Source organism: Panthera tigris, chromosome C2, assembly GCF_018350195.1.
Source record: "Panthera tigris isolate Pti1 chromosome C2, P.tigris_Pti1_mat1.1, whole genome shotgun sequence".
Classification (NCBI taxonomy): domain Eukaryota; kingdom Metazoa; phylum Chordata; class Mammalia; order Carnivora; family Felidae; genus Panthera; species Panthera tigris.
In genome coordinates this window covers 3,181,203-3,202,622 of record NC_056668.1, presented here as the reverse complement: position 1 = coordinate 3,202,622, position 21,420 = coordinate 3,181,203, and the positions used below count along the sequence as shown (strand labels likewise).

General features: G+C 54.5%; 1 protein-coding gene across 3 annotated transcripts in view; it reads left to right on the top strand.

The window, feature by feature from the left end:
- Positions 1-1,267: 1,267 nt before the first annotated feature.
- The window catches only part of PKNOX1 (PBX/knotted 1 homeobox 1), a 58,477-nt gene continuing 38,324 nt past the window's right edge, over positions 1,268-21,420 (top strand). For all 3 annotated transcript variants that reach the window (XM_042998703.1, XM_042998704.1, XM_042998701.1), the window contains exon 1: positions 1,268-1,371. The gene's annotated coding sequence lies outside the window, so the exon portion shown is untranslated. The remainder of the gene's footprint in view (positions 1,372-21,420) is intronic.

The window sequence follows — 21,420 nt, the reverse complement described above, 5'->3', positions numbered from 1 at the left end:
TCGGACCAGGACCGGGACCGGGACCGGGACCGGGACGAGGGGGAGGGGGAAGGGAGAGGCCAGGGCTAGTCTGGCGGCTGGTGGGACCGGCACAGTCGCACAGGCCTGCGCCCAGCCGGGCCCACGTGGTGTGAAGTTCTTCCTGCCCCTGTCCTCAAGTCCTCGGTGACTGCTGGGCGAGGGACCCTGCGTTTCCGCTCTGCTTTGGGCCCCGCACACTGCCTAGCTGGTCCGGGGTCCCCTCGCTGGCCGCCCTCCGGCGCGGGCCCGGCCACAACCCTCTCTCTGTAAAACGCGGTCCCACCGAGCCACACGGCATTTGGCCCGGGGCCGCGCGCCGTTAGCGGTGCCCGGGCCCAGGCGCCCTCCAGCCACACGTTCGCAGCCCGGGGCTGGCGTGCTCCCCGGGCAGCGCGGGCGCCGGTGCGCGGCCCTGCTCCGAGCCGGGTCTGGGTGGGCACCGCGCTCCCCGCTCGCCGGGACTGTTTCCGCAACAATGAACCCCCCGGCCTGCACGCGGGCAGGCGCTGCCCTTCCGCCCGCGGGGTCTGCGGGCGCCCCGCACCCGACCCCGAAAGCCCACCCCCAACACACACAACTTTCGTGTCCCCCTAAGGGAGGCCACTTCACCCGCACTCCGGCCTGCGCGGGTCGCCCGGGGCGGGCTGGGGGGGGGGGGGACAGGTGGACCCAAGGCGGAACGCGGGAGCAGAAGGGGGCCCCGTCCCCGGGGCAGCGCCCGCGCCCGCGTCCACCCGGGCACCGCACACAAAGGGGCGCGCGCAGGGTGCCCGGCGGCGGGGGCCCACCTGCCGCGGGTCGCGCCCAGAGCGGCCCGCGCCTCCTCCTGCGATGGTTCAGCCCGCCCTCCCCGCGGCCCTGCGGCGGATGGTTCCGCCCACCCCAGGCCGCTCCACACACCTCGCCCCGCCCGACGGCCGGCGGAGGGGGCGTGGCGTGCGCGCGCGCCGGGCCACGCCCCTCGATGCATAGTCATGAGGCGGCGCTCTGGGCCCGCGCGGCGGGGCGGGCCGCTCCTCGCTCGCCGGCGCGCCCTGCTGGGGGGCGGGGCCCGGCGCGGGCGCGAGGCGGGGGCGGGGCCGGCCGCCGCCCGCCCCCGCCTCGCTCCCCGCCCCCGGTGCGCGGGCCCCGCCCCGCGCCGCCGCCGCGCAGGGGCGGGGCGGGGCCCGGGTGCGGCAGGCCCCGCCCCCTCCCTGAATATTGATGCGGCGCGCGTCGGCGTCGCCCTCCTCCCATTGAGCGAGGCTGTGTCGCGTGGCCCAGCGTCGGCGTGACGGTTGGACGCGGGCGCGGCACTGCGGGTCCCGATTGCTGCAGCCGCTTGTCAGTGTGATGAAGATTGGCACCCAGGTAAGCTGTCACTCAACCGCTCCGCCGCCGCCGCCGCTCCGCCGCCCCGTCCCTATCAATCACGCCGGCCCGCAGGCGCCGCGGCCGCCGCCCCGCCGCCGCCGCCCGGGTCTCCGCGGGCCGCCGCCGCCCGGGAGGGCCGCGCCGGACCCGCCGCCCGGGGCAGGGGGCGGGGAGGGGGCGCGGGTGGGGGAGGGGAGCCGAGGCCGCGGGGAGGGGCGCTGTCCGCCGGGCCGGCGCGGGGGCGCGCCCCGCTTGTTTTTCGGTGTGGGTTGAGGGACGCGGAAATTTCTGGAAGGCGCCGCCGGTGCCGCGCGGGGCCCGCTGCGAGGCGCGCGCTCCTAACCGTCCCTCTCGGAGCGCGGCGCGCGCCCCTGCGCGGGCGGGGACGCGGGGGCGCGCGGGGGCGGGGCCGGCGGCGGGGGGGGGCGCGGGGGCGCGCGCGGGGCGTGGGGGTGGGGGGGAGGGCGGCCGGGGGGCGCGCTCGCGGGGCCGGGATGGGGGCGCGCGCCCCGCGCTCGGTGCCGCGGCCACCGGGGGTGCTGGGCGGGGCTGGCGGCGGGGGCAGGCGGGGGCAGGCGGGGTTGGCGGTGGGGGCGCCCGCAGGGAGCGGCGCCGGGGTGCGAGGGGCGGGGGCGCCGAGCCCCCTGGAGCCCCCTGGAGCCCCCTGGAGGCGGACGTCGGGGGCAGCCGGGGCGGGCGCCCTCCTGCCCCAGGGCAGGGTGCTCCAGATGTGTGGCTGGTAGTGGTCGGACGGGGGGGAAGTGGATGCCTGGAGGTGCGGGGCACGGTGAGGCCGCTCGCTGGCGCTCACATTCCTTCAGCCAGAGATCGTGAGTCACTGGAGAGGAATTAGGAAAAGTTGAGTCTGCCTTATTTCATCGCCGTGGCTGTTGGAGTGCCCCGTTCTGTCGGTGGTCCCCAGACCCCACCAGTGCGGCCCGCGTGCGTGCTGTCGCGTCTGGAGCCGGCTCCGCGTGGCTGGGGGGCGGGGGGGGGGGGACCTGTGCACCAGCACACGTGCGTCTGTGGCTTGGATCGCAGACTCGAAAGCACCGGGATGTGGTCGGCGTGGATAAGGGGAAAGTAGTTACTTGCACTGTAAGAGTTCGCTTTCTGTAACAGCTACTGGGTTGTGTTTTTTTTCCCCTTAGGAAGGGAGTACGTTCCACTTCGGGGTGAATAAAATCCTGAGTTTTAGTTGGGCGTGAGTTTATGATTTTTTTCTGGCGTATTCTGAAAAAGGAAATATTTAATACATTTATGTAACACATCCTCTTTGGCAAATTATATAATGCTTTGTATGGTACATTCTAAATATTCTCAGGGAGAATTGAAGCGAAAGGGAACCGTTTGCCAGTGCAGTGATCGGTGATGCACTCAAAGGTAGTTGTGGGCAAATTATTTGGAGGGTGGCCGCCGGCCTCAAATCTGCCTTTCATGTCTTTAGTTTATTGAGGTGGAGAGCGATCTGGGGATCATCTAGAATATTTGATTGAGTCCACAGTGCACCATTGCAGGACGTCACTTAACCGGGCGCATTCTTAGGCAGAAGTAGGATGCTTCCCGCCTCAGAGATTTAAAAGTGGAAATTGGAATTGATGAGATGTGTGGGTGAAAACGGATTTGAAAGATTAACATTCAGCGTTTAAGATTTCAGTGTCAGCGGGGTGGTTAAAGATAGGAATACAGACACATTTTGTTGGATCTTGACCACTGGTTTCCACACATTTGCATTTGTGTGTAGCACATTGTAACTTTCCCCAAAGTAACAACATAAGAACTCTGCATTTGAATAGTAACATTGTAGCTGTGACTTTCACTTTTGTTGCAAATTGTTGAAGCATTTGAAACTGTTGAGAAGAAACCCTGAAGCCACTGGAGGGGGGTGGGGGGGGGGGAGAATGTGTCCTGGGGCCTTTTCTGGGCTTCCCCCCGGGCTCCTCCTAGAGAAAAGAGGACCCAGAACGGAGCCCATATATCATATTGAAATAGTTACCAAGGTATTGAAACAAATTGATGCTTGACTTGCCGATGTGCCCTTCGTTGCCTCACTTGGTACCAGGTGGGGCCCTGGCGTTAGTGACTTTCGGAGCAGTCTGGCATTTCTGTAGCAATTCTGGTGCTTTGTGAGCATATCTGTAGTTTCTGTTGGTGGAAAAGACACAGGTGGTGCTAAACCCCCGGGATTTCTTGTCTCTCTTCATAATTGAGTGGGGGCTAAATTTCAGCCAGAGGGTACTGCAAACGAAGATGTGATGCATTTTCTCACTCAGGTTCACAGACCAAGGTCAGAACCGGTGCACTAGAAGTCAGTTTACCCTAGACCCACCCATAGTAGGACTACGCACGTGTCCTTGTTTTCCTTCCTGAAGTGGCTGCACTGTTGGCAAAGGGGGTGAGGAAGTAAGGGTGCGGGAAGGGGACGCCAGGCTTAGCCGTCTGGGGGCGGGGGGCATCCCACGGGCCGGGAGCTGCAGCGGCCACGTGGGGAGTGCCGCCTACACGGGTTGGGAGGGCTCGCAACTGTGATAAGTTACCGTTTTGTCTCGGACGGTGGAAGCACCGTGTAGGGAGAGTTCAGCCTGGAAATTGTTAGAATCAACGCTGAAGGGCCGGGAAGCCCGGTCGTTTGCTGGAAAGGCCTGGCTGCAAAGCCGGGAACGTGAGGCCGCCCCTGCCATAGTAACAGCCGCCCCTTGTGGCGTGTCAGCCCCACCGCTGTTTCTGGAAAGTTCGTGCACAGAAGGCTGTGTGGTGTCACAGCAAACGTGCTGTCTGGCAAGGTAGTTGGAAACCAGTGGCTCCAAAGCCCGGTGGTTCTGTGGGAGGCGGGGGCAGGCGTTGAGGGGACACAACAGCTTCTTCGTTCTGTGCTGGATTCTGTAGGGAGAAGGTTCTACGGTGTTTTCAAAAATCTTGAAAGCAGCTGAGCTCCCAGGTTGCACGCCTGAGAGCCTGGGAGTAAAATTTCGCACTCATCTTAGGGTCGCGAGTCTTCCCTTTAAATGATAGGACCCAGCCGTCCGCCAGGTCAGCCGCCACGGCCTGCCCTGCCTTCTCTGCCTGCACGGTCAGCTGCTCAGCACGGGGCGCTGGTGCGTCTGGGGGGAGGGTGTGATTCCCCGTCAGCCGGCAGGCATGTGCCCTCTGTGCCCTCTGTGGCCGAATGAGCACCCCTGTGCAGGTGAGAGGCCGCAGGGCACGCTCGCTGCAGGTGCTGTAACTGTTTGCCAGCTGTGACTGACCCAGAATGAGTAGCTGTTTTGGTCGGGTCCCCAGGTGGCAGGGACCGGGCTGCCCCCAAGCCCGGGGGGCTTAGGGGGTTACACAGGAATAAGGAAAAGAGGAACCTGGCGGGACCCCAGGAAGCTCTAGTGCCGGGCTTTGGGGCTCACAGAAGTACAGCTTGAACTCTGGGCGCGAGTCTGGGCCTTTCTCGGTTCAGCTAGACTGTCGCTCCCCACTGTCTGCCGGCCCTGCACACTGTTGATTGCAAGTTCTCTCCCCACAGCCTACCCGCCTCGTGCTCTTCCTGTTCCCCAGGGTACACGGGGAGAGTGACTGGGCTCTTTCCCTCCGCCACCTTCCAGGCGCTGCCCCACGGGCTGGGTGCTGCCCCTCACCACCCCGTCCTTGGGAGGGCTGGGCTCTTGCCTTCCCACAACTGCAGTGGGGCCGGGTCCCTCTAAAGGGACCATGAACTGGTAGGTACTGTGATGCAGATTCCACTCAGAACAGTCTGGCCAGACTTTTGCAAAAATAATTGCCTTAATGAGAGCTTGGTAAGTTCTCAATATACCTTGTTTTATGTTGTCTGAGATAGTTGATCAAGGTTTGTTTGTTTTTTTTTTTTTTTTTTTGCATTAAAAAATTTACAAATTTAGCTTTGCATGTTTAAATTTTTTTTAAATATTTATTTTTGAGAAAAAGGGAGAGACAGAGTGCAAGTGGGGGAGGGGCGGAGAGAGAGGGAGACCCAGAATCTGAAGCAGGTTCCAGGCTCTGAGCTGTCAGCACAGAGCCCCATGTGGGGCTTGAACCCACAAACCCGGGAGATCATGACCTGAGCCGAAGTCGGACGCTTAGCAGACTGATCCCCCCGCCCAGGCACCCAGCTTTGTGTTCTTCTAAAGTGTGTGTTTATGGATACCTCCCCCCAACCCCCCAGGATGTACTTCGGCAGAATTTCTTGCAGCACAAGCACAGACAGTTCTGTGACACTGCGGGACTGTTGACCCTCGGGGCCGGGCACTTCTGTATCGTGGAGGCTGTCCTGTGCACGGTAGGCTGTCAGCAGCATTCCTGGTCTCTACACACTGGATGCCACTGGGACCCCCACTCCCAGCTGTGACAACCAAAAATGTCTGCAGATACTGCCAATGTCACAGAAGTCACAAATGTGGACAAAAGTCACCCCTGGGTGAGAACTGATCTAAAACGGCATTCCCCAAAATGTATATTGTGGAACTTGAGCTTAATGGGCTGTGTGTCCATTTTCATGTATTAGTCAGTTATTTTGTGGTTGAGTTTTCGTCGGTATTATTATGTATGTTTCTACCTACATAACTCACATATTTTTCACTTAAAATATTTAGCTAACATCTTCACACAGTTTTGTGATTCTGGTTTTTTTCTTTAAAGTTTATTTATTTTGATAGAGAGCAGGGGAGGGGCAAAGAGAGAGGGAGAGAGAGAGAATCCCAAGCAGGCTCCAGGCTGCCGGCATAGAACCCGACTTGGGGCTCGGACTCATGACCCGTGAGATCATGACCTGATTTAAAATCCCGGGTGGGACGCTTAACCCACTGAGCCACCCAGGAGCCCCCAGTTCTCGTTTTTTTTTTTTTTTGTTTTGTTTTTTTTTTTTTCCGTGTATTGCTTTATGGCTGTGGCTGGTGTTGCGGAGCCTTTGAGCATTTAGGTTTTGATATTTCCTCTGTGTTTCTTCCGTCATCCTCTGGCCTACTAAGCTCAGTGCTAGCCAGATGGCAGGGCACTGAGTAGGAGGGGTAACGCCCCTGGGTCCCTTTCTGCGGTGCTCTGTCCTGGAGCATACGGTGCCCCGGGAAAAGGCTTGTCCATGTGAAAGGGTCCTGGCCTTGAACAGCTGGGGTTCTTACTTTTCATAAAACATTAACTCTTTAAAAAAATTTTTTTTTAACATTCATTTTTGAGAGAGCGAGCGGGGGAGGGGCAGAGAGCGAGGGAGACACAGAATCCGAAGCGGGCTCCGGGCTCCGAGCTGTCAGTGCAGCGCCGACGCGGGGTGCGGGGCTCGAACTCACGGAGTGTGAGATCATGACCTGAGCTCAAGTTGGACACTTAACCGACTGAGCCACCCAGGCGCCCCTGATTTTATTTGAATGTTAAAGAGGTATCTCCCCAAAACTTGTGTGAAAAATAAAGTGATCTCTTGACAGATGTTTTCTTCAGAATGAGTTATTGACTGAATACCTCCCGGGGGTGGGGGTGGGGGGGATGTGAGCCAGTGTGGCGTGGACGTGGACAGGTGGCCGAGCCGCGGTCCCTGAAGACCCCCCCTCCCCCCCACACACAAAATTAAGATGCCTTGAATTGGAGCGACATACAGTTAGTTTCCTGAAAGAGATCTGGGAAAAGATCTGACAGTTGTCTCGGATTCCTTGAGAGCTTTCTGAGCTTTCTGAATAAATAGGTTTGGTTTGAAAGGGGATCCTCAGTGACACGTTTCTGGAAAATAGTAGTAAGCAGAAAAACGAGCAAAAGGGACTCGTAGTTTGCGAGTGTCTCTGGCTTTGTGACCGTCGCTCCCGGAGACAACAAAGCTAAGGTCCCCCTAGAACGTCTGGTCTCTGTCGGTGGACTCGATCGTGTTCCTCGTGGTCGTTAGTTGCAGCGGGCGCACCTGTCCGGCCGGGAGAGTGGACCCTGTAGGACGCGTGGGAGCCGGGGTGGGGGGACGGGGTGGCGGTGGCGGCTCCTGCCACAGGCCTGTTTGCGGATTAACCGGAAAACGCAGAACACTTGATGTCCCCCCAGGCCGCGCTCGCCGCTTTTAGACGGGTCACAAAGAGGACGGCTCGATCTCTGAAGCGTCACATGTGTCTCTTCGGACAGCTGGGCCTTAGGCCAGGGCTGGCAAACGACAGGCCGCTGGCCAAGTCCCCCCGCGGGCCGCCCTCGCCCGGCCCTGGGGCCGCGCGCTCTGCATTTTGAGGGTCACACGAGAAGAAAGGAGACTGTGTGATAGAGAAGGTGGGTCGCCCGCAAAGCCGAGGGAGCACCACGTGGCCCCCGCGGAACACGTTTGCTGACCTCCCTCAGTTCACGGCCGGACCGCGTGGAGGCCGGTCTGGGTGCAGGCGATCGGGTTGCATAACCGTCGGGGAAAGACGAGCGAGGAAAGGGAGGGGGCGGGCTAGCTCCGCGGGGGACTGGGCCCTGCTGGGGCCGGTCTGCGACGTCACCCTGTGAAAACCCGGCCTGTGTAAATAGCTCCCCGGCCAGAATTAGAATCGCGGAGGCCTCCACGTGACCACGCGCTGGGAGCTAAATCTAGAAGCCTGCTTTCAGGACGAGTTCCTGTCGCTTCTGGGCTCCCTTGTTTTTCTCTCCTTGGCATCTGAGCCCTGGGGAACCTCGCGTCGCTGATGAAGTCAGAGACGGTGTCGGATTCTCTCTCCTGCCGGCCGCGGCCGCCTGGCCCAGGAGCGCTTGTTCCGAGACCCCTGATGCCCCTGGGGGAGCAAGGAAGGCTCCCTGGTGGGGCGGCGCTCCCGGCGACGGCCCGCCGGGCTCCGGAGCACCAGGCGAGGGGGCCGAGGGCAGGGGGCCGGGGCCTGGACCCGGGCGCCCTCCCTTCGGGCTGTAGGGGCTCCTGTTTTCCTCCTAGAATCTCCGCCTGCTTTTTTGTCTCCACATCTCTTTCAGGGTTTCTTCTTTCGTAAAAGGAATAAGAAAAGGGACTGAATGATCCTCACCTCTTTTAAGACGGTTGTTTTTCTCCTGGACCGTTTGATCCTCTGGATACCCTGAGGTCAGCCTGCCTGAGGGTACACCTGCCCTGTTGTTATTTCGAGTTTGGGTTTCTGTTTCAGTTGTCGCCTCAGCCCAGGACGTCCTCACGTTCCCTGTAACTGTTTTGAACTTTAAAAATCTCTCTCGTTGTGTCTGTTATTTTCCCTGTTTTAAAAAGTTACTTTTTTTTTAAAAAAGATTTTTTTAATGTTTATTTTTGAGAGAGAGGCAGAGTGCGAGCAAGGGAGGGGCAGAGAGAGAGGGAGGCACAGAATCCGAAGCGGGCTCCAGGCTCTGAGCTGTGGGCACAGAGCCCGACGTGGGGCTCGAACCCACGAACTGTGAGATCATGACCTGAGCTGAAGTCGGACGCTCAGCCGACTGAGCCCCCCAGGCGCCCCTAAAAAATTATTCTATGTGAGCTGTTCTCCAAGTGGATAATTCAGTTCATAGAATTTGCATGGAGTGCAATGCACATAGCGGAACGTTCCCGGTATCTCTGTCTTCCAAGCTTAAGAGAATGTTTTCCTAATGTGATTTTTTTTCCGTGTAGGGAATAATACCAAAAGCGATGATTACGGTGCAAATAAAACATTTAAATATTTTCCCTTTGTGTATTCTCGGCAGGGTGTCATTAAAATGATCTGAAATCTGTCCAGACTAGTCAGGACAATCAGGTGTTGAAAAGTAGGTACTGAACTGTGCTCTGCGATGTGTGATGTGGTTCCTCATTAAACGGGGGCATCGTGGTACTAATGAGTGTGCAGAGTACTAACTGTCAGTGTAAACGTGGTGTAATACAGCTTATGTGGCGTTAACTGGGAATGAAGCATTTACAGCCAACAGGAACACACCCACCATAAAGTTTAACCGTTAAATGCCCTGGAATTCCTCTTAAGGGGCTAAACACTGTAAGCTGATCCTGGGTGCGTTTGCCTTCCCAGACTGTCGTGTGTGCGCAACCAGCCCTGAGTCTCGAAGGACAAAGAGTCACAGTCCCTGCCGGTCCCGAGGGCAGATTCCGGTGTGGGCGTCCGGGGAGCGGGCGCTTCCATCCTTGGTGGAATGAGGGCTGTTGGAGAAGCGGGGCCTGTGGGTTAGTGCCGATCGGAGGAAGGGGTGGGGAAGCAGAGGCCTGAGGTAGGGGTGTAATTCCCAAAGCGCCAGAGGGAGAGCTTCGCTCAACGGAGAGGAAAGAGGGGCGCCTGGCCGGCTCAGTTGCTGGAACGTGTGGTTTTTGATCTCAGGGTGGTGAGTTAGAGCCCCACGTCGGGTGTACTTAAAGACAGGAGCGTGGGAAAAAGAAGATGACGACAAGGAAGCTTACTTGGTTAAGAAACAACGGACACGAGCTGGCGTGAGGAAGTCTGGACGTGTCCGTAACTGCGGTTCATGTCAGTGGGTTTAGACCTCCCACGTGATGATGACTCCAGATTTAGGAGAAAAGTGGAGATCCAGCTACATGCTGCATATAAGTGAAGGCTCCTGGGGGGCTCAGTCGATTAAGCGTCTGACTTCGGCTCCGGTCGTGATCTCACGATCCGTGAGTTCGAGCCCCGCGTCGGGCTCTGTGCTGACAGCTCGGAGCCTGGAGCCTGCTTCCGATTCTGGGTCTCCCTCTCTCTGTGCCCCTCCCCTGCTCACACTCTTTCTTAACTTCAAAAATAAAAAAACATTGAACATTTTTTAGAAATATTTTTTAGGGGCGCCTGGGTGGCTCAGTCACTTGAGCGTCCGACTTTGGCTCAGGTCGTGACCTTGTGGTCCATGAGTTTGAGCCCCACGTCGGGCTCTGTGCTGACAGCTCGGAGCCTGGAGCCTGCTTCCGATTCTGGGTCTCCCTCTCTCTGTGCCCCTCCCCCGCTCATGCTCTGTCTCTCTCTGTCAAAAATAAATTAACATAAAACAAAAATTTTTAAATAGTTTTTAGGATGACCATATATAGTATGCCTTATTCTTATTAAGGTAAATTCTTTTTAATAAAAGAAATAGGGGCATCTGGGTGGCTTAGTCGGTTAAGCATGTGACTTTGGCTCAGGTCATGATCTCGTGGTCTGTGAGTTCAAGCCCCGCGTCGGGCTCTGTGCTGACGGCTCGGAGCCTGGAGCCTACTTCCGATTCTGTGTCTCCCCCTCTCTGCTTCTCCCCTGCTCTGTCTCTCTCAAAAATAAACATTAAAAAAATACTGTATGTAAGTGATACACCCAGAACACAAGAAGGTAGGAAACAGGGATGGGAATGTATATGAGTCCTAACAGAAAGAAAGCAGGTTTAGTAACTTTGAACCAGACATAGTTAGGCTCAAGTTACGGAGCTCTGAGCACGTCTTGTCACTCAAAGGCACGGTTAATGATCGCACACTTAATGTGACAGTGAGACAGAGTCATACTCTCCAAAACCGGAGAAGCAGACCATTCTACGTGTACAGGGGAAGGGTGGCTGTAAAGGGACTGCAAGTTGCCAGCCAAGGACCCAGGAAGAAGAAAGGGTGTGGAGGGGGCTCTTAACCTGGTCCCGGTGACGTTTGGGGCCAGATCATTCTTTGCCACCTGTGCACTGTAGGGTATTTCACAGAAGCCCTGGCCTGCACTTACTAGACGCCAGTGGCCACCCATCCTCCTCCTTGTGATAGCCAGAGTTCTGGACTTTGCCAAGTGTCCCTGGGGACCCAAAGCATCCCCAGTTGAGAGCCGCTGCTATAAAGGATATAAATGATGTGGTCACCGGATGTGTACAGGAATTTGCGCCCAACAAACGTAAAATATAGATTCTCCTTTTTTCTTTTCCTTTTTATTTTAGAGACAGAGTGTGCGAGTGGTAGAGGGGGAGAGACAATCTTTAAAAACAAAATGTTGGGGTGCCTGGGTGGCTCAGTCGGTTAAGTGTCCGGCTTCAGCTCAGGTCATGATCTCGCGGTTCATGAGTTGGAGCCCCGCATCAGGCTCCGTGCTGACAGCTCAGAGCCTGGAGCCCGCTTCAGATTCTGTGTCTCCCTTTCTCTGCCCCTCCCCTGCTCATGCTCTGTCTCTCTCTGTCTCAAAAATAAATAAAAATTAAAAAAAAAAATGTTGAGGGGAGCCTGGGTGGCTCAGTTGGTTAAACAAAGAACGGACTTTGGCTCAGGTCGTGATCTTGTGGTTTGTGAGTTCGAGCCCCACGTCGGGCTGTCTGCTGTCAGCACAGAGCCCACTTTGAATCCTCTGTCCCTCTCTCTCTCTGCCCCCTCCTCCGCTCTTTCTCAAAAATAAATAAAAATTTAAAAAATAAAGTTTATTTTTGAGGGTGAGAGAGCCAGAGGGCATGAGCAGGGATAGAGCGGAGACAGACGGAGAGAGAATCCCAAGCAGGCTCCGCACCAGCAGCACAGAGCCCGACACGGGGCTCCAACCCACGAACCGTGAGATCGTGACCTGAGCCGAAATAAAGAGTCAGACAACTAACTGAGCCACCCAGGCGCCCCGAGAGAGAATCTTAGGCAGGCTCCACACACAACACGGGGCTCAGTCCCACGACCCCGGAGTCGTGACCTGAGCCGAAACCAAGAGGCAGACGCTCGACCCACGGAGCCACCCAGGTGCCACAAAACACAGATTTTCTTCCTTTATGTGGAACATTTAACAAAACTGGCTACATACAGGCCACAAAGAAAAATCCCAAGTGTTCAAAAAGTAAATCCTGGGGGCGCCTGGGTGGCTCAGTCGGTTAAGTGACCGACTTCAGCTCAGGTCATGATCTCACGGTTCGTGGGTTCGAGCCCCGCGTCGGGCTCGATGCTGAACACTTGCTTGGAGCCTGCTTCGGATTCTGTGTCTCCTTCTCTCTCTGCCCCTCCCCCGCTTGTGCTCTGTCTCACTTCGTCTCTCAAAAATAAATAAATGTCAAAAAAAAAAATTAAAAAAAAAAAAAAAAGTAAATCCTGTAGGCCAGATTCTCAGACCATAATGCAACCTAGTTAGAGCTTAAGAGTGAAAGGGTAGCTAAGAACGTTTCCCTGAGAATGTTAAGACCCCCCTCATTGTATCCCTTGGGTTAAAGAGGAGATCAGAAACTCCTTTCAGACTCTCTGTAAGGGAATGGCAGAGGGGGCTACATGCCAAAATCCTAGGATCAGGAAAAACAGTTCTCGGGAGAAAGAAAATGTATGACCTAAATGTGTTAGAGAACAAGAGAAGTAAACGAATGCAGCTTTCAACTCAAGAAACCAGGAGAATAAGATAAGTCAAAGACAATAGAGGCAAATCTATTTTTGCGTTTTGCAAATCTGATTAAAAAGAAATGAGAGCACAGTACTTCCAAAAGGGATATAACAGCACGTATGAAGATCTCTAAATAAGAATACGCCGCGTACAATTTGATGGCAATAAGTTTGAAGAACTGTGGATGGCTTATGAAGAAGGTATAAGAGACCAGAATGGACCTTGGAGGTAGAAAACCTGTACAGACCAGCAACTTTAGATGAAGTTGAGAAAGTAGCCAATGATGTATCTGTTTAAAAGGCACTAGGAACCACCGTGTGAGTTAGATCAAAGTTTGTGTTTAAATTGTAGCAACCATTAGTGAAACAAAAATTTGTATGTTATTATGTCACATGGTGAAGGTTTTCAGGGCAAATAAAAGATACACAAATATGAAATTAAAGCTGTTAGGTAAATACCCTGTAATCCCAAATTTGAATTGTAGATATCAGTGTTAACTTGTTTTGAAAAAAAAAATTTTTTAAGATTGTCTTTTTTTTTTTTTTAAATGTTTATTTTTGAGAGAGAGGGAGGGAGAGTGTGTGCACATATGTGCAAGCAGGGGAGAGGCAGAGAGAGAGCGAGTTGAGAGAAGCTGAAGCAGGCTCCAGGCTCCGAGCTGTCAGTGTGGAGCCTGACGCGGGGCTCGAACCCACGAACCGTGAGATCATGAGCTGAGCCAAAATCGGATGCTTAAACAACTGAGCCCCCCAGGCACCCCTGAAAAATTTTTAATGGGAAAACATCTCCTGTGTCTCCTGCAGAGGCCTGGACACAGTGAGCACCCAGGAGCAGTGAGCACCCATAGCACCTGGATTGTGGTCTCTACGTATCATTTCTCACCGAAAGGAATCAGAGCCCCTCGAACGAATGGCAAAGTCAGAGTCTGGTGCCGAAAATGGACAAGATGAGCCTGGAGTAGCTTGTTTTACCTGAAAGCAAAGAGCTGTCGAGAATTCGTAGGGTGTGTTAAGGGCTCTAGGAGGTTACTAAAGGGGCTTGCATTGGCCAAAGATGGGGTCATTTGTAACATGAAAACATAGATACGTTTATGTAAAATTGTACTCACTCTGCCTGTTCAAACCACCGAGATCGTAATGTGCTGCAAACAGCCTCACTGGTCACCGGTGGAAACCACCGGGGAAGCAGCACATCATTCTGAAAATTGGCAACCAGAGGGAAAGAAGCAAGCCTTAAGGAAGCCCATCACCGGGGTTGCGGGGAGGAGAATGGGCTTTGGTGTGGGGCTTGGGAAGAGTGGCCCTGGGACAAAGATCTGGAGGCGTGGCTGGAGGTCAGGAAATGGAGACTTGAGGGGGGTCCTTCGCCCCCTCTTCCGTGAGGTGATCGTTCCTGTCAACTTGGTGAATACACGCTAGATGATTCTTCTCCAAAGTGAAATTCTGGAGAATGATCTTCATGGCTGCAGCTGGAGTCTGTGACACCCCACAGTTTAACCCTCACGTGCTCGTGAGTAGTACCCAGAATCCTTCACGTGCTATCCACGTGCATTTGCTACTTTGTGTATTTCTTCCATGTGCTGATGAAACACGAGGTAGGAGTTCTGTCCTCTGTAGTCATTGGCGTTGTGGTATTTTGGGGCTGGCGGACTCTCACGCCTGCACTGTGGGAGACGTGGCTTCTGCACCTGAGCCCTCCTCTCCTTTGGACTCTGGTTCGTGTTCACGGAGCAGCTACATGGGTGTGCAGCATCCCGCGTGACATCCTTGCTTGTCACTGAAAGGCACCCCTGTTTGCCCACGGACCGCCACCTTCATCCGCTCTCCGTGTTTCCCATTTTGACTGACACCATAATTCATAGATTGAATTCACGGCATTAATGAATTAACATTCACATTGTTGCATCCAAGTTGTAAGATTGCCCGCTCCTGTACCGATTTCCCTGCGGGTTCTACATCTGTGTTAGACGCAGGGTCACTGTGTTCTCAGAGATAACATGTCAACGACACAGCGGGGCTTCGGAGCCACAGAGACCGACCTCAGGGAAGTAGGCAACCTCTGAGGACCCTGCTACGAATGATCTGCGAGAGCGTTCTGGTTAACGACTAGCGTGAAGCCGATCGCCCTGTCGGTGGGGGCAAAACAACCATTTGGTTACGCCCGCGGCTGCGTGGGTCGGGAATTTGGAAAGGGTCCAGCGGAAACGGCCTGTCTCCGTCCCACAGCGTTGGGGTCCTCAGCTAGGATGACCCAGGCCGGTGGCGGCATGATGGCTGAGGGCTGGAGTCTTGGGGAGTTTCCTCAAAGCATTTCTACTGCCTTCTCGGGGTTCCAAGTGAGTCACTAAGGTCAGCCCAGATTCAAGAGCAGGGGACAGAACCCCACACTCATCGGGAGGAATCAGCGAATTTGGGGATGTGTTTTAAAAGGGCCTCACGTAGGGGCACCTGGGTGGCTGGGTCGGTGAAGCGTCAGACTTCGGCTCAGGTCACGATCTCACGGCTCATGGGTTTGAGCCCCGTGTCGGGCTCTGTGCTGACAGTTAGGAGGCTGGAGCCTGCTTTGGATTCTGCGTCTCCCTCTCTGTCTACCCCTTCCCTGTGCGCACTGTCTCTCTGTAAAAAATAAATAAACATTAAAAAAAAAAAAGTGCCTCACATAGGTCTAGGGGCTCCAGTGGCTCAGTCGGTTAAGTGTCCAACTTTGGCTCTCGTGGTCACGATCTCTCGGTCCGTGGGTTCAAGCCCCGCGTCGGGCTCTGTGCCGACAGCTCCGAGCCTGGAGCCTGCTTCCGATTCTGTGTCTCCCTCTCTCTCTGCCCCTCCCCCGCTCACATTCTGTCTCTCCCTCAAAGATAAACAAACATTAAAAAATAAAACAGTGCCTCACATAGGCCGCAACGCAGAGCAGACTCTAGATGACGTTTCTCCTCTCGGTTTCCCTTGTCATCCTTGCACAAAATGAGTGGCGAGCGTCTGAGAACGAGTTCTCCGCGCGTGTGTGCGCTGGCACGGGCTGCACGAGTAGGACCGTCGCGCGGAGGCTCGAGCCCCGTTCTTGCAGAGCCGTGTGCAGAGTTGCTCTTGCGGTGCTTCTGCGGCGACCGGCTCGGTCGTCAAGGGGCCACGTGCCGCTGGCGTGCGCCCTGTGCGTGTGCACGGGCGCCTGGACGGTGGCCCCTTTCACCAGCGCCTTGCAGGACTTGAGCGAGTTGCGGGATGTTTGTAAAAGCGTCAAAGCCGCAAAGCTCTGTGCCTTTTGGGGGGTGCTTTTCCTTCGGGCCCTGGCAAGTCTGGTGTCTTACTTCTTCTGTTCCGCTGGCCTGCGTGTTTGCCCGTTCTGCTGTTGCTGTGGCCGAGTGGGGTATTCCGACGTCGCTGTTTCTTAGACCTTTTAAGGGTAGTACGGCTACTCGCGGACTTTCATTCTGCACGCGTGTGAGAACAGGTCCCTTGAGTTTCTGAAAGGCACCGCGGATCTTGGCTGGGATACTGACGTGTTCCGAGAACAGTGAGCAGACTCTCCGCGAGCTGCTGGAAGCAAAGCCGCTGGCCAAGTGGGCGGCTGCAAGGTTGGCCTGCGCACCCCGGGCGTGCTTCCTTCCCGTCCAGCGGCCCGCCCGGAGGCACAAGGACAATGAGGTACTTTGGGCAGCGAGAGGAAGACGTGAGCTACTTAGGAGTCAGTCTCCCCAAGAGTCCAGAAGACCTCCACAGAGACCGTCAAACATCGTAAGAGAGGTGCTCCTGGGTGGGGTGACCCGGTGCTTGAGAGACGTCTCTTCTCCCCACGTTGACCCGTAGATACCCGCTTGACACAGTTATCAGGTGGTTTCTTGACAGCCAGGACCTTCCACCCCCAGCACTCAGAGCAGAGCCTGGCACCGAGAAGAGCTCCGGGAAATATTTGCGGACGGAAGGAAGGGCACGGTCAGGTGCACAGCAAACGTGTGCCCTGCCTTCCCGTCGGACGGGTTGCTGGGAGCCCTTTCCAGGCTGCTCTGGGATGCAACCATCCTGTCGATGATCGATGACGGGTGACTGTAGTTGATGTCACCATCCCTTGGGGAGGACATGAAGGTTCTGTTTCCATTTTTGTTTTTAATTTTATTTTTAACTTTTTAAAATTTACATCCAAGTTAGTCAGCATCTAGTGCAACAATGATTTCAGGAGTAGATTCCAGTGATTCATCCCCTACGTATAACACCCGGTGCTCATCCCAACAAGTGTCCTCCTTGATGTCCCTTGCCCATTCAGCCCGTCCCCCTCCCACAGCCCCTCCAGCCACCCTCAGTTTGTTCTCTGTATTTCAGTCTCTTCTGTTTTGTCCCCCTCCCTGTTTTTATATTATTTTTGTTTCCCTTCCCTTATGTTCACCTGTTTTGTCCCTTAAAGTCCTCATATGAGTGAAGTCATATGATATTTGTCTTTCTCTGACTAATTTCGCTTAGCATAATACCCTCCAGTTCCATCCACGTAGTTGCAAACGGCAAGATTTCGTTCTTTTTGATTGCTGAGTAATACTCCATTGTGTATATATACCACATCTTTATCCATTCATCCATCGATCGATGGACATTTGGGCTCTTTCCATACTCTGGCTATTGTTGATAGTGCTGCTATAAACATGGGGGTGTATGTGTCCCTTCGAAACAGCACACCTGTATCCCGGGGATAAATGCCTAGTAGTGCAATTGCTGGGTCGTAGGGTAGATCTAGTTTTAGTTTTTAGAGGAACCTCTGTACTGCACCCAGAGTGGCTGCACCAGCTTGCATTCCCAGTGTTTCCATTTTTTATTAAGGTGGCTTAAAAACATTGTCAGCATCTAGCATTTCTTGCTGTAAGTTTTGAATGCCCTTTGAAATGAGGCTTTTCAGCATAGAAAAGATTATTTGAGGTTAATTTTTTTAAGTTTTTATTTATTTATTTTGAAAGCGAAAAAGCATGAGCAGGGGAGGGGCAGAGAGAGAGGAGAATCCCAAGCAGGCTCTGCACTGTCAGCACAGAGGCTCGAACTCATGAACCATGGGATCATGACCTGAGCCAAAGTTGGATGCTTAACCTGACTGAGACTTTAACTTCCCTTATACATTCTGAGCCATAGTTTTCCTTCTTTTTTTTTTTTTTAAGCTTATTTATTTGAGAGAGAGAAAGAAAGCAGGGGAGGGGCAGAGGGAGGGAGGGAGAGAGAGAGACAGAGAGAGAGAGAGAGAGAGAGAGAGAGAGAGAGAGATTCTTAAGCAGTCTCCACACCCAATGCGGAGCCCAACGCAAGGCTCAGTCCCACAGACCCTGAGATCATGATCGGAGCTGAAGTCGAGGTGCTCAACCGACTGAGCCTCCCAGGCGCCCCTATGGTGTTAAGTGTACTGGATTTAATTGTCATTTTAGGCACGGGGAACATCTGGCCAAACAAGTAAAACTTTCTCAGGTAGGTCTAGTAATTTAAAATTACCTACGTGGTGAATGTCAAGTTCTTTCCAAACCTGGCTGTCCGGAAGTGACCTTTGTGGGGTGAGGAACTTGGCTCTGCTCCCTGCTGTATTCCCAGTGGCTACGAGAGTGCCCAGCAATCCCTGTGCTTGCGTAGATCAAGAATGTTCTCGGGGCGCCCGGGTGGCTCAGGTCATGATCTCGCAGGTCGTGAGTTCGAGCCCCACGTCGGGCTCTGTGATGACAGCTCAGAGCCTGGAGCCTGCTTGGGATTTTGTGTCTCCCTCTCTCTCTCTGCCCCTCCCCTGTTCAGTCTCTCCTTCAAAAATAAATAAATGTTAAAAAATATTAAAGAATGTTGATAATCTCTATAAATGTCTCTTTTATACCTTTTCAGTAAAGTAAAAAAAAAAAAATCGTGTCTAAAATTAGAAGCTTAATTATACATTTATATTGGAGTCCCGGCTAATATGTAACATTAATTTGCCAAATTTTCTTAAATACTACAAACACCCTAAAGGTCAAATACATAGCTTATTCTGAGACTTAACATAAAAGTATTCGAATCTAAATCTTCCACAGGCCTCACAGCCACCTCCCTGGCAGTAACTGAGTCTCCCAGCCTGGCAGGTGCTCCCCTGTGGGACCCACATCGGCGGGGGGGGAAAGGGGGGGTTTGTGGCTTGGATGCCAGGGGACAGGCTACGGCCCTGTTAGGGCCTGCCCTCTGCCCCCGACCCCCGGCCTTCGCTTGTGGCCTCTGCAGACCTCCCAGCCCGCAGGACCCTTCCCAGACCCATCCACAGAGGACTTCAATGCTCGGTGGGATTCAACGAATCTGTTTATACCTGTTCTTTTCTGAAAGACTAAACCCTGCATCCCGTCAGCCTGGATGGGAATGTTTGCAAACACGAAAATGCCTGCCTGTGGATTTGGGCCACGTTGAGTGTTGTGCAGCATTTACACTGCGTTGAGAGGAGTGTACCGTGTTCTGTGGCCAACTGTGCACGTGGTCAGGTTTCTCTGCACACCAGTCACACGGCTCGGGAGGCTCAGGACCCCTTTGGGCCCCGGGTTTCATCCATCTTTGCCAACATAGTGTAGCACTCTTGTTTTAAATTTAAATCGCTAGATGAGAAAGGATTATCCGTTGAGAGATTGTATCTCTTTCGTGACTAGTGAGTTGTAATATTTCTGTACGTGAGAATCAGAAGGCTGTGTTTTCCTCACTTGTCTTAGTCCGGCCAGATCTCTTGAGCGGGCACCAAAGTGACAGCTTCAGTGCGTGACGTGCCCTTTTTTTATGGGATGAAATTTCCAGAAATAAACCAGGCAAAGCTATTCCAACGGCTCAGCGCCACGATATCATACGTACGTTGGGCTGGCCATTCTTCAACTTGGATTTTGGAGCTCTGTGCGTTAAGAAGTTAAGGCGGTGTTGAGTGTGAACCTGATAGGAACTTCCCTTTCTGTGTAATGGAGGGAAGAAATAGGGATTCGTTGATTGTTTCTAAATCTCCGGCTAGCCTTGGTTTCTACAAAATGCCTAGCAAAACCAGCTTTTGGTAAAAAGGAGCCTTGCTGACTGTCCGTCCTGGGGTTGGATGCTGTAGTTATTTCGCGGGTAATGACAGCTTTCACTTGGGCACTCAGACTCCGTCCTGGGCCTGGCGCGGCCTGGCGGGCCGCAGAGCCGGCTTGCAGCCAGCAGACTGCCCCCTCCTGAACCACCGAGGCCTGAACTCTGCTGGGGCTGTTGGCCTGCCCGCGTGCAGGTGCCAGTCGGCCCCGCCGCCCGGGGGTGGTGGGGCATTTTGCTGGGCAGTGGAATTTGGAAGGGGGCTCCAAAAGTTATGAGCAACACGTTGGCACGAGGCTCCCGCCCCGTGTCCGAGGCCGCTTTCAACCTCTTGGGCAAATGGCGCCACCTGCTGGCACCTTCCTGCGACCCTGTGGTATCCTGTCCCGTGGGTGACCTGTGGGTGACCTTGCTACTCTGCCCCGCCCGCCCCTGGTTTCACCCAGCAGTGTGTCAGTCGGAGAGAGTGACCCTTTGTGAACAACTCCTTGCGTAGGGGCGCCTGGGGGGCTCGGTCGGTGAAGCGTCCCATCATGATCTCGGCCCAGGTCGGGATCTCACGGTTTGTGGGTTCGGGGCCTGCATCAGGCTCCTCGAGCACAGTACGCAGCCTGCTTGGGATTCTCCCTCCCCCTCTCTCTCTGCCCCTCTCTCTCTGCCCCCTCCCTCGCTGCCCCCTGCCCCGCTTGTTCATGCTCTCCCTCCCTCTCTCTTTCTCTCAAAATGAAGAAATTAAAAAAAGTTCCTTGCATAGTATTCTATTGTAGAGCACATATTTTCAAAGCTTGTGGCACAAATTCCCAATTTTCCCTTTAGACTGGCTGTGCTACTTACATCAGACGTTGTAGTCTTAACAAGGTCTGATAGAAGGACTGTAAGTCTAGATGGTTTTGAAATAGAATTCTGACTTTCCCCCAGTATTTGTTATGGACGTTTTTTCATTTTTTTTAACCGACTAGGCTCCAGACCCAGCGCAGAGCCCAACACGGGGCTCGAACTCGATGACCCTGAGATCAAGAGCTGAGCTGAGCTCAAGACTCCCGACGCTTAACCGACTGAGCCGCCCCGGTGCCCCTGTTTTGAAACCAAAGGGCTGAACGAGTGGCAGGGGGGGTCCCTCGCCACCTGGATTCATCAGCTGTTGACTCCGGCCACAGCGTGTTTGGCCGCATGGGAGCGCCTGGTGACCATTCAAAGGTGCGCGTCTCGTGGCCACACCCCTAAACGTCGCAGCCCTTGCTGACAGGTGCTTCCTGGGAAGGAGCAGCACTGCCACGTGGGCAGCAGCCCTGTCTCCAGGGTCGGCTCCTGTCCGCTCCGTGTGGCCCCCCAGAGCCCCTCCGTCGCCTCTCACGGCGTTCGTCATGTGTTCATTTGGCTGTCGCCCCTTCGGGCTCTTTGAGCCCGGAACAGTCCCTCATCCTTTTTATAAGCCTACAAGTGTTAAACTGAAAGACGAAATTTTTTTTAATGTTTATTTATTTTTGAGACAGAGACACAGCACGAGTGGGGGAGGGGCAGAGAGAGGGAGACACAGAATCGGAAGCAGGCTCCAGGCTCCGAGCTGTCAGCACGGAGCCCGACGCGGGGCCCAAACCCACAAACTGTGAGATCATGACCTGAGTTGAAGTTGGACGCTTAACTCACTGAGCCACCCGGGCGCCCCTACAAGTGTTAAACTTAAAAACTTCTTACTTTGAATCTCAGTCTTGCAGAGACGTTGCAAAAACTGTACCGACTTGCCACGTACCTTCCCCAGGGTTCCCATTTTACCAAACGTATGCCCGGTCTCTCATCTCTCTCTCTCACTGTGTGTGCGTGCACATGTGCGCATATACACA